Source organism: Bubalus kerabau, chromosome 2 (assembly GCF_029407905.1).
Source record: "Bubalus kerabau isolate K-KA32 ecotype Philippines breed swamp buffalo chromosome 2, PCC_UOA_SB_1v2, whole genome shotgun sequence".
NCBI lineage: Eukaryota > Metazoa > Chordata > Mammalia > Artiodactyla > Bovidae > Bubalus > Bubalus kerabau.
Window position 1 is genome coordinate 167,962,095 of NC_073625.1, and position 12,061 is coordinate 167,974,155.

Here is a 12,061-nt window from a genome sequence, read left to right on the forward strand (position 1 = left end):
TGAGTTGGTGATTCCATCCAGCCATCTCATCCTCTGTCGTCCCCTTCTCCTCCTGCCCGCAATCCCTCCCAGGATCAGGGTCTTTTCCAATGAGTCAACTCTTGGCATGAGGTGGCCAAAGTACTGGAGTTTCAGCTTTAGCATCAGTCCTTCCAGAGACACCCAGGAATAGTCTCCTTTAGGATGGACTGGTTGGATCTCCTTGCAGTCCAATGGACTCGCAAGAGTCTTCTCCAGCACCACAGTTCAAAAGCATCAATTCTTCAGCGCTCAGCTTTCTTCACAGTCCAACTCTCATATCCATACATGACCACTGGAAAAACCATAGCCTTGACTAGACGGACCTTTGTTGGCAAAGTAATGTCTCTGCTTTTCAATATGCTATCTAGATTGGTCATAACTTTCCTTCAAATGAGTGAGTGTCTTTTAATTTCATGGCTGCAATCACCATCTGCAGTGATTTTGGAGCCCCCAAAAATAAAATCTGACACTGTTTCCACTGTTTCCCCATCTATTTCCTGCCGGGGACCAGCCCCGGCTGATCCAGGGTATTCGAAGGAGAGACGGCTAGGCGAGGGTCAGGGAATAACTGCTTAATTACACTTTAATTAAGGATACAAAGAGTAATAGAATAAGGATAGCTCAGTGAGGAAATTCAGTGGAGAAAAGCGGCTGAAATAAGGATAGCTCAGTAAGAAAATTCAGTGGAGAAAAGAAGCTGAGTGGCTTGGTTTACGCGGAAAATCAATATAACCCGTGACACCAGGTTAGCTCTGACCACGGAGGCCGCAGGCGCCCTCTCGAATAGCGGAAGGTGCCCCACCTTAGACACCTTCTCGAGTGGGTCTTAGAAGCCCAGGCAAATAAATGGTCGCAGAGGACATCCACGCTCCAGATGGACGCTCAGCCAGAAGTTAAAGGGAAGAATGACATGGGGAGACCAAGTTTCAGTGAACAAGGCCCGCACTTTATTTTCCAAAGTAGTTTTTATACCTTAAGTTATGCATAGAGGATAATGGGGGAAGGGGTAGAGTCATGCAGCAAGCCAGGCTTTTTTCCTGTAAACTTATCATATGCAAAAGTTCAGGTGATAGACATCATCTTCTGGCCCGGAGGCCTGTTAACATTTTAAGAAACTTATCTTTCTCTAAAGGTGATTATTCCAAAGTCAGGCGCCAGCCTTCCAAAAAGCATTGAACAAAGCTGCATTTTACATTTCTATACACCCATTATATCAATCAATACACTGCCAAGGACACAGTAGGTAAGGAGTATGGAGACTTAGCAGCAAACATTGGCCCAACAAGTGAAAAACCCTTCACCAATACATTTTCTAATCAATCTTTTAACTACTCAAAGGAATCTGTGTTTAGGCAGTTTAGAACATCTCCTGCCTCTCACAGTTGGGAGGCTCTGAACAATCACATGTGGCCGGAAAAACCCATTCAGGCAGGCTAGAGGATTTCCAAAGGAGTTTGTAGGTTGAAACACTGTCACATCCAGGAATTATTAACTGGAGCTGTGAGCTAACTCTTTTTTCAGAGAGAGGTAGTGGGGGACAGCCCCCCGTAAAGTCAGAGGTGTAGGTGAAAGCACAAAGCAGAAAGTAGGCAGACTCTGGTTTTGGGGGTAGATGCTCGAGAATTTCCAGGGGGACTCCTGAGGCTCGATCCCGCCTTTGCGTATGCCGAGCCTCCTTCCTCATGACCTTTGTCATGGGCGGAGTGCCTCACGCCGGCTCCCGGAAGTGATAGAATTCCAGTTGAGCTATTCCAGATCCTCACTCAATATTCAATATGCCGGCTCCCAGCAATTTCCCAAGAAGTGATGGGACCAGATGCCATGATCTTCGTTTTCTGAATGTTGAGCTTTAAGCAAACTTTTTCACTCTCCACTTTCACTTTCATCAAGAGGCTTTTGAGTTCCTCTTCACTTTCTGCCATAAGGGTGGTGTCATCTGCATATCTGAGGTTATTGATATTTCTCCCAGCAATCTTGATTCCAGCTTGTGCTTCTTCCAGCCCAGCGTTTCTCATGATGTACTCTCCATAGAAGTTAAATAAACAGGGTGACAATACAGCCTTGACATGCTCCTTTTTCTATTTGGAACCTGTCTGTTATTCCATGTCCAGTTCTAACTGTTGCTTCCTGACCTGCATATAGGTTTCTCAAGAGGCAGGTCAGGTGGTGTGGTATTCCCATTTCTTTCAGAATTTTCCACAGTTTATTGTGATCCACACAGTCAAAGGCTTTGGCATAGTCAATAAAGCAGAAATAGATGTTTTTTCTGGAACTCTCTTGCTTTTACGATGATCCAGTGGATGTTGGCAATTTGATTTCTGGTTCCTCTGCCTTTCCTAAAACCAGCTTGAATATCTGGAAGTCCACAGTTCATGTATTGCTGAAGCCTGGCTTGGAAAATTTTGAGCATTACTTTACTAGTGTGTGAGAGGAGTGCAATTCTGCAGGAGTTTGAGCATTCTTTGGCATTGCCTTTCTTTGGGATTAGAATGAAAACTGACCTTTTCCAGTCCTGTGGCCACTGCTGAGTTTTCCAAATTTGCTGGCATATTGAGTGCAGCACTTTCACAGCATCACCTTTCAGGATTTGAATAGCACAACTGGAATTCCATCACCTCCACTAGCTTTGTTTGTACTGATGCTTCCTAAGGCCCATTTGTCTTCACATTCCAGGATGTCTGGCTCTAGGTGAGTGATCACACCATCATGATTATCTGGGTCATGTACAGTTTGTACAGTTTTTCTGTGTATTCTTGCCACCTCTTCTTAATGTTCTGCTTCTGTTAGGTCAGTACAATTTCTGTCCTTTATCGAGCCCATCTTTGCATGAAATATTCCCTTGGTATCTCTAATTTTCTTGAAGAGATCTCTAGTCTTTCTCATTCTGTTGTTTTCCTCTATTTCTTTGCATTGATCACTGAGGAAGACTTTCTTATCTGTCCTTGATATTCTTCGGAACTTTGCACTCAAATGGGAATATCTTTCCTTTTCTCCTTTGCTTTTCACTTCTCTTCTTTTCACAGCTATTGGTAAGGCCTCCTCAGGCAGCCATTTTGCTTTTTTGCATTTCTTTTCCATGGGGATGGTCTTGATTCCTGTCTCCTGTACAATGTCATGAACCTCTGTCCATAGTTCATCAGGTACTCTATCTATCAGATCTAGTCCCTTAAATCTATTTCTCACTTCCTCTGTACAATCATAAGGGATTTGATTTAGGTCATACCTGAATGGTCTAGTGGTTTTCCCTACTTTCTTCAATTTCAGTCTGAATTTGGCAATAAAGAGTTCATGATATGAGCCACAGTCATCTCCTGGTCTTGTTTTTGCTGACTGTATAGAGCTTTTCCATTTTTGGCTGCAAAGAATATAATCAATCTGATTTCAGTGTTGATCATCTGGTGATGTCCATGACCAGCAAAATCTTCTACAAAAAATTTGTGCTTGATTTCATGTACTCCCCCTTTACCAAAATCACATATATGCTGTCCTTCCCCCTGCCTCTTTGGAGCAGTTTCTCAGAGCTATCTGAAGTGCTGTTTCCCTGGCTGCAGTCCTCATTTTCCCCAAACAAAACTTAACTTGCAGCTCTGACATTGCGAATTTTTTTTAAGTCAACAGAGATATATGCCTAAAGGTAGGTTTATTTCTACTTCTCTGCCAGACCTGCATCCCTAAAAACAGCTTCAATTTTGCCCCTGACCTATTGAAAAGTCAGTGCTTCTTCAGAGGTAGGGTACAAGATGGACTCAGACAGAACCTAGTGATCTGACAAGAGGCCTATCAGCAAATGAAGGGAGTATAGATTTCCCTTCATTCCCCATATGGACTTTTAGCTAAGAAGTTATTTTGTTCCTCAATGAGGAAACATATATTCAAGTCAGAATTTCTCACATTTAAAATTCAGGTTTCCTTTGAGCAAAAATAAAAATCTTGTACTACTGTTAATGATATCTGAATTCTTCAGAAATCAGTACTGTGGAGCCCTATACCAAGGTCACAGGAAAAAAATCACCAGAATTAACCAAGCCCCATAGCAACTGTTGCCATGAGCTTCCAAATCTAAATGAGCCAGTTCTTCAACTCCATATTAGGTAAAATACCCTGTTACCCACCCTATAGCATTCTACCAACCACCTAATGCTACCCTTCCAGCAGGAATTCCCTCTGTCTTGAGGCTATAAAAATTGGTGACTAGCTTAGGCTCTCCCTTGGGCTGGTCTGCTGTTCTAACAGCATATCCCACTCTAATAAATTCTATTCTCTCATTCTGCCTCATGTCTGGAAATTCTTTTCCAATACACACACAGACCAAGGCATGTACCAAAATCAATGCAAAGATAATTTTCAAGAGTAACACAGCACATCTTTAATTTTGAATATGAAGATTTTAACTGGCTGATTAAACTCTGAATAATGGAGCACAGCCTTACCTTAACTGATATCAAAACCAAGTCTATTGTGCTTCCAGTTTGTAAATGATCTCAGTGTCAATGGCATGTTAACAAACCTAGTTGGGTAATTTGAATATGCAATTTAAAATGAGGCTTGTACTCCAGGTTGTCTTCAAGTTGCTTCCCTAAGGGAGTGCAAAGAGGGAGGAAACAGGGCTGGAAGTGAACTTCCTCATCCTCACCGAGAACCACAGCCCTATATTATTTGTTATTATATTATTATTAGTCCATACTATTATTATTAAAGATAACATACATATTATTATCTTTTGCATTTAGCAAATGATATATTAATATGTTTAGTTTGTGTTGTGTTTAGAGCTAGTTATTCTCAAATACAGTATATTGTTCAATAAGCAAATCAATCAGTGGGATGCTTCCATGTTTCTGTAGCAGTTGGAGATGGCTGGCATCTCCTCTGATTGGTCAGTGCCCAGTCTGGAACAGTCAGTGCTTTATCAAAATGCTGTTAAATATTTTTAAAGTTGTCTTTGCCCAGAATATTTAGGCAGATAAATGAAGCTTAAAATAAAGAATAGAAATAATTCAAAATTTGTACAGGAATTTTGAAAATGGTAAAAGTGACATTTAAAAACCATGTGGCTAGATGAACTATTGAATATGTACTGCTGAGGCAAATGATCTGTCTTTTTAAAAATAAAACAGTGAAACTAAATATTGCTTATGGCTTACAAAACTCCACATTAATAAATACTTCTAGTGTGAACAATGAAACTATTAGGGGAAACAAGAACTGAAACCACCCACCCTGGCCAGGTACCATAATAACCATTTGCATGAGCTATTTTACAAGAGGTCCTGATAAGAAACAGGGAACTAACAAGCCACCACCAACTGGAAACGTTTAGGAAAGGTCAAAAGAAGAGGACACGTGTCCCACCACCTCCCAGAATCCTCCACACTAGAATCTTTCTTGGCTGAGAGATGTGTGCATCACCAGGAATGATGCTGAGTCAGAATGATTGGCCAGAGATAACCCAGAAACCAATCACATCACCTTAAAAACCTGAGACTGCAAGCCACCTGGCAGAGCAGTCCTTTTGGGTTCCCTTAACCTCCGCCTCTCCACCCGGGTACCCTTTCCCAATAAAGTCTCTTAATTTTTCAGCATGTGTGTCTCCTCAGACAATTCGTTTCCCAGTATTAGACAACAGCCCCCTGTCAGGCCTTGGAAGGGGTCCTCCTTCCTGAAACAAAACAATAAATGTACACCAGAGGAAAGGATGATACATCTTATTAATAATCTCAGGGCTAGATAAGGCTAATCTAAGTTTATCACAGACTGCTGCTGCTAAGTCACTTCAGTCGTGTCCAACTCTGTGCGACCCCATAGATGGCAGCCCTAGGATTCTCCAGGCAAGAACACTGGAGTGGGTTGCCATTTCCTCTCCAATTTATCACAGACTACAGAAGCTATAAAAGAAAATATCAAGTCTGACTACCTAAATTTTTTTCATAAAGAAAAATAAAATACTACATACAAAGAAGAAAATTTATTAAATGTTTGGACTAATACTAAAATAAAAACAGCATCTGCTAATCAAAATTGAATAAAATTATAAAAACAAATAACCTGGTGTACACAATATAAAAAGGAAATGGTGAAACTAAAATTAACAATAGTTATATTGGAAAATTGTTAGATTTCAAATAATTATTCTTTTGTCATGACAAGTTTAAAGAGAGACATTATTGGAAAATGTGTGGTAGATATTTTTTAAAACTTTTGGAAAGTGTGTTAATTTTTCAGAGGTCAATTTGGACATGTTTATCAAAATTTTAAATGCTTAACCCAGCTTTTTCCACTTAAAAAAAATAAATAATAGGAAAAAAAAATTTCTGGAAGATATTCTCAAACAGGCATGTATGTATGCACACATACGCACAGTTGTTTGTGGAAGGGAACATGAAAGAAACCTAAGTGTCAGTGAACTGGGGACTAGTTAAATAAGTCATGATAAATCAATGTAATATTTTATTTTGTTGCCAAGAGAAAGAATAGGTAATCTTGTATGTATTTTCAGAAAAGGTAATAAAAATAATTTAGATGGAAGACAAAAACAAATAATGTTGCATGATCCATTTTAGTAAAAATATGTTTACATGTATATATTGTTAACAGTGGGAGATTCAATATTTTTACTTTATTCATGACCCTATTTTATGACATATTTGTTTATAAAAACTGAGAGTAACTTCAATTTTAAAAATTCTTTAAATTTTTTTAAAGACTATAAGATCTAGCAACACACTGGTCTTTATTCAAATCCTATTTCTCACACAGATTAACTATGAAATCTTTGACAAATTACTTACTTCTAAGCTTCTTTGGAGTTTGGAGGAGTTTGGGGGAGGATGAAATGTAATAATATACTTAAAGTGCTTATCCTAGATCCTGACATAAAATATTCAAAAAATGATAGCTGTTATTATACTGTTATCACCAGTTTCATGATGCTGCTATAAAATCTAAGGGTAGAAATATTATTCCAAGTTTGCTATAAGCAAATAAATGAACAGAGGAACCCAAATTATAATTGCAGTTAGTATTTTGAGACACTAAACAATATCTGTATTGTTTATTGGATAGTTTCTTTTTTTTTTAATTTTATTTTATTTTTAAACTTTACATAACTGTATTAGTTTTGCCAAATATCAAAATGAATCCGCCACAGGTATACATGTGTTCCCCATCCTGAACCCTCCTCCCTCCTCCCTCCCCGTACCATCCCTCTGGGTCGTCCCAGTGCACCAGCCCAGTTTCTTAACTAAGCTTATTTCTCATGAGTTTCTCTCCATATTCTTAACAGATTTGAGGTAAACTTTATAAAATCATTAAATTTTTAAATAATTATCCATTATCTAGGGAACTGAAATAGGCAAACTAAAGAATTATGACAACAAAAGTTTTCATTTCATTCACACTGAAATTGTTTAAATTTACTATATGATTAGTTGTTCAGTTGTGTCTTTTTGTGACCTCATGTACTGTAGCCCGGCTCCTCTGTCCATGGGATTTTCCAGGCAAGAATATTGGAGTGGGTTGCCATTTCCTTCTCTAAATTTGCTATAAAGAAATAAATCACTAGATAGTGGCCAACTCTGTTTTACTTTTGGATGAATTGAAACAACTGAAGTAGTCACTAGCTATATTGTCACACAAAGAAACAAAGTAAGATTCTCTCTCAACATCTATATCTAAGATACTAGTTATTAAAATTGTTGAAAATAATTTCTACAAAAAGGAAGTTAGTATGCATTTTCTATGCCTCTTGTTACAAAAACTGATCAATCTCTAACTGCACAAACACCCTAACCAGGATTTTGAAGAAATTAAAACCCTCAAATTTTTTTCATTTGGAATTTTAAAGTTTAAGAAATTTTTGGCAAAATAAACAAGGGAATGGCTACCCACTCTAGTATTTTTGGGACTTCCCTGGTGGCCCAGGCAGTAAAGAATTCACCTGCAATTCAGGAGACATGGGCTCAATCCCTGGGTTGGAGGATCCCCTGGAGAAGGTAACATCTACTCACTCCAGTATTCTTGCCTGGAGAATTCCATGGACAGAGGAGCACTGAGGGCTAGAGTCCATGGGATTGCAAAGAGTCGGACACGACTGAGCAACTAACACTTTCACTTTGGCAAAATAAACACTTTCCCTGATGGCAAAAAGCTGTTTTAAATTCCATCCCTGTCCCATTATGCTGCTAAAATACCTATGAATTTCAAGTGCAATATAATTGGCATTATAATAAATGATCTAGCAAAGTGTTATGGAACAGTAAAGAACACAGAGATATTATGTTCCATTGTTACTATGAATAGAACCACTCAGACACCAATTAACATCCCATTGCTATGATTACTTGTTATTGTTCTTGTTGCTCCAATCAAACTCACATATTTTTAGTTCATATTTTGATTCAAAAAGTTACGCTATAAAAGATTTACCATGAATGGAAACAAATATGAAATAAACAAAGCTAATCAAGTTTATAACCAGCGAGAATAATAGGAAAGGAAAATTAAATTGCTTTGCTTCAAGGAAAATCTTTTAGGAAACATTTGTTGAATAAACATTAAAGAAAGTTTCTATATGTTTCCTTACAGAATTGATACCTGGCTTATATTTTTCATACGTATGTCCTTTAATTTTTAATATATCCCAACTACTGTCTTCATATTGTCTTAATATTGTGTTTTGGTGGTTGGAGGGAGGGAAAAAATACATTTACCAAATATTTAAATAGAGCTCTTAATGTTTAAAGCATGTAGTGATAGATAATACCACTTATCAGTGGCAAATAAGTTTCAAAAGCAAGCAAAGTGACAATTTATGTGTAACACAAACACTGAAAATTTTGGTGGCACAGTAACATTAAATAAACAATGTCTTGACATTCATGACATTATAATGATTTAATCTAAAGAGTTATGTCTTTTAAAGATATTCTTTTTAATATATCTCTGCTATTCCCCACACTCTAAAATATGCTGTAGGAATTATTTTCTATGCAAGTATTTCAAATCCTTTTGGAACTGGATTTGAACTTTGAAATGCATCCGTGATGATTTATTGATTACTTTTAAGTCCTATGTAAGAAAAAAAAGATGATTAAGTGGAAGTTTGTCTCCAGTAATAATTTTTTGGTACCCCAGCTGACAAGTTTACACATTTCAGCTTTTAGAATGTTTGCGGGCATCCCCAGGATGCCTCTCCAGTGTGGAGGAGAGTTTAGTCCGACTCTAGGGTATTAGCACATGATGAAGGTAATATGTTTCCTGAGCTGAGGCTCACAAACAAAGCAGTTAAATCCCCATCACAAATGGCCAAATCGGGACTCATTACACTTTTCATAGGCCTGGATCTTTTTGTTTCTGAGTCTCTTAAACATTTATATAGGGCAATGAAATTTTCACAGAATTGGAGCCAGTTCTTTTAATGAAGAATGAGATACATTGCTTTGAAAAGTACAGTTTTCTTCTAAAAGTAGGAATATAATTTGAGGAGTAAACAACGAAGGGAGGAATGAAGAATTGACACTGCCTCCTTTGCTCCTGGTTAGAGCAGGGACTTTCCTCTTGAAACGCTGCTTATTTTGCCAAAGTTTTCATTTACTTATCAATTTTACACACTAAAGCCTACTGTATGCAGGCTTTGTGTGAGGAGTTGAGATAAGAAAGTGAGTATGACATGATATCAACTTACGAGGAGTTTAGCCTAACAGAAGAGAATAAATATAAGCATTGTTAATAACAATATTATAAATATTTCCATAAGATTATCTTGTAGATGTGCTGGACAGGGAGGCCTGGCATACTGCGATTCATGGGGTCACAAAGAGTTGGACACGACTGAGTGACTGATCTGATCTGATTGTTATAAAACAGTGTGATAGGATCTATAAAAAATAAGTAAAATGTACCTAACATTGTGGGGAGAGAGATAAATGGGCTGTTCAGTATTTAGACTGGGATGAATGGGAAGGTTGAGACAGAAGGAGGTGAGAATTTCCAGGTATAAAAGATGAGCTTTTTTCTGAAATTGGTTTTAAAGTTTGACATACTATGTGCAGCAAACATAATTTTCTAAGTGGGTGCTAATGCTATGACCTTTCCTATCTAATTTCCAACTTACTAGGCCAAAAACTTACCTCTAAATGGGAAAAGAAATGCCCACAGAAACATCAAAACAAAGATGTTAAACTTTTAATAAAGTAAAAATAATGTAAAATTGCAGATACATATTCATTATATATCATCTTTATAGACAGATCCATAGAGATAGAGAGTGAGAAAGAAAAAATGAAACTAGGAGAAAAAGAAAGAGAAGAAGGAGAAAGAGATAAATTTAGGAAGCCCTACTGGAAACTGAGTTGTCAGAGCTGGAAATGAATTCTGCCCAGTCAGTGATGAGTCTCTATAGTAGAGTATGTGCATTATGCTAACAGTGCTCTAAGGTCAAGAGCTATACTAACTCTGATAAACTTAAGTCGGATGTTTAAAGCAGAGCTAAAAACTATTACTCATTGAAAACTTACATGCTAAGATCTCTTGCAAAAATATCCTACATATGGTATCTTATTTAATCCTCAAAAATCCTTATGAAACAAGTTGTATTCTTTTACAAATAATGATATGGAAAGACTCAGTTACTTGCCCTAAGATAAAATGAATTATTAAGGGTAAGGAATCAGAGGTGATTTAAAAAGAAGATACTAAATCATGGGAAAGCACAGCTCATGCAAGGGACAGCAAAGTTTGTATAACTAGAACTTAGAATCTAGGACTGAAGAGGAATAAAAGGGAAATTGGGGAGGGGATATTCTGTAAACAACCTTGCATTTCATGCCAAGAAGTTTTGACTTCGGAATCTATTCGAAAACTTGTGCTCATCTAGGTCAGAATACAGGGTCTACCAAAATGAACTTTTTATCTGCTTAATGTCATGAACATGAATCTACCTAATCATCAGATTCTTCTTCTTCTATTTTCTACTATCTCATTAGTTCCTCCCCTTTTCTACACTCCAGACTAATCTGGTAGTTTAAGACTTTATCATTTTACCTGGATTCTGTAACTTTTTTCAGATAGAAAATGTTAACTTAATATTGCAGACAAAATTGGGAACTACTGTTCTATATGCATCCAGTATTTCTTTCTCTAGTTACTAAAGACCAAATGTTTCTTGTCCTAAAGGCAATCTTTCACTTTCTTCTTTTTATTCCATCCTCATTTGCTTATACTGTCACCCAGCTTATTTAACTTCTATGCAGAGTACACCATGAGACACGCTGGACTGGAAGAAGCACAAGCTGGAATCAAGATTGCCGGGAGAAATATCAATAACCTCAGATACGCATATGACACCACCCTTATGGCAGAAAGTGAAGAGGAACTAAAAAGCCTCTTGATGAAAGTGAAAGTGGAGAGTGAAAAAGTTGGCTTAAAGCTCAATATTCAGAAAACGAAGATCATGGCATCTGGTCTCATCACTTCATGGGAAATATTTGGGGAAACAGTGGAAACAGTGGCTGAGTTTATTTTTTTGGGCTCCAAAATCACTGCAGATGGTGACTGCAGCCATGAAATTAAAAGACGCTTACTCCTTGGAAGGAAAGTTATGACTAACCTAGATAGCATATTGAAAAGCAGAGACATTACTTTGCCAACAAAGGTCCGTCTAGTCAAGGCTATGGTTTTTTCAGTGGTCATGTATGAATGTGAGGGTTGGACTGTGAAGAAAGCTGAGCGCCAAAGAATTGATGCTTTTGAACTGTGGTGTTGGAGAAGACTCTTGAGAGTCCCTTGGACTGCAAGGAGATCCAAGAAGTCCATTCTGAAGGAGATCAGCCCTGGGATTTCTTTGGAGGGAATGATGCTAAAGCTGAAACTCCAGTACTTTGGCCACCTTATGAGAAGAGGTGACTCATTGGAAAAGACTCTGATGCTGGGAGGGATTGCGGGCAGGAGGAGAAGGGGATGACAGAGGATGAGATGGCTGGATGGCATCACTGACTCAATGGACGTGAGTCTGGGTGAACTCCGGGAGTTGGTGATGGACAGG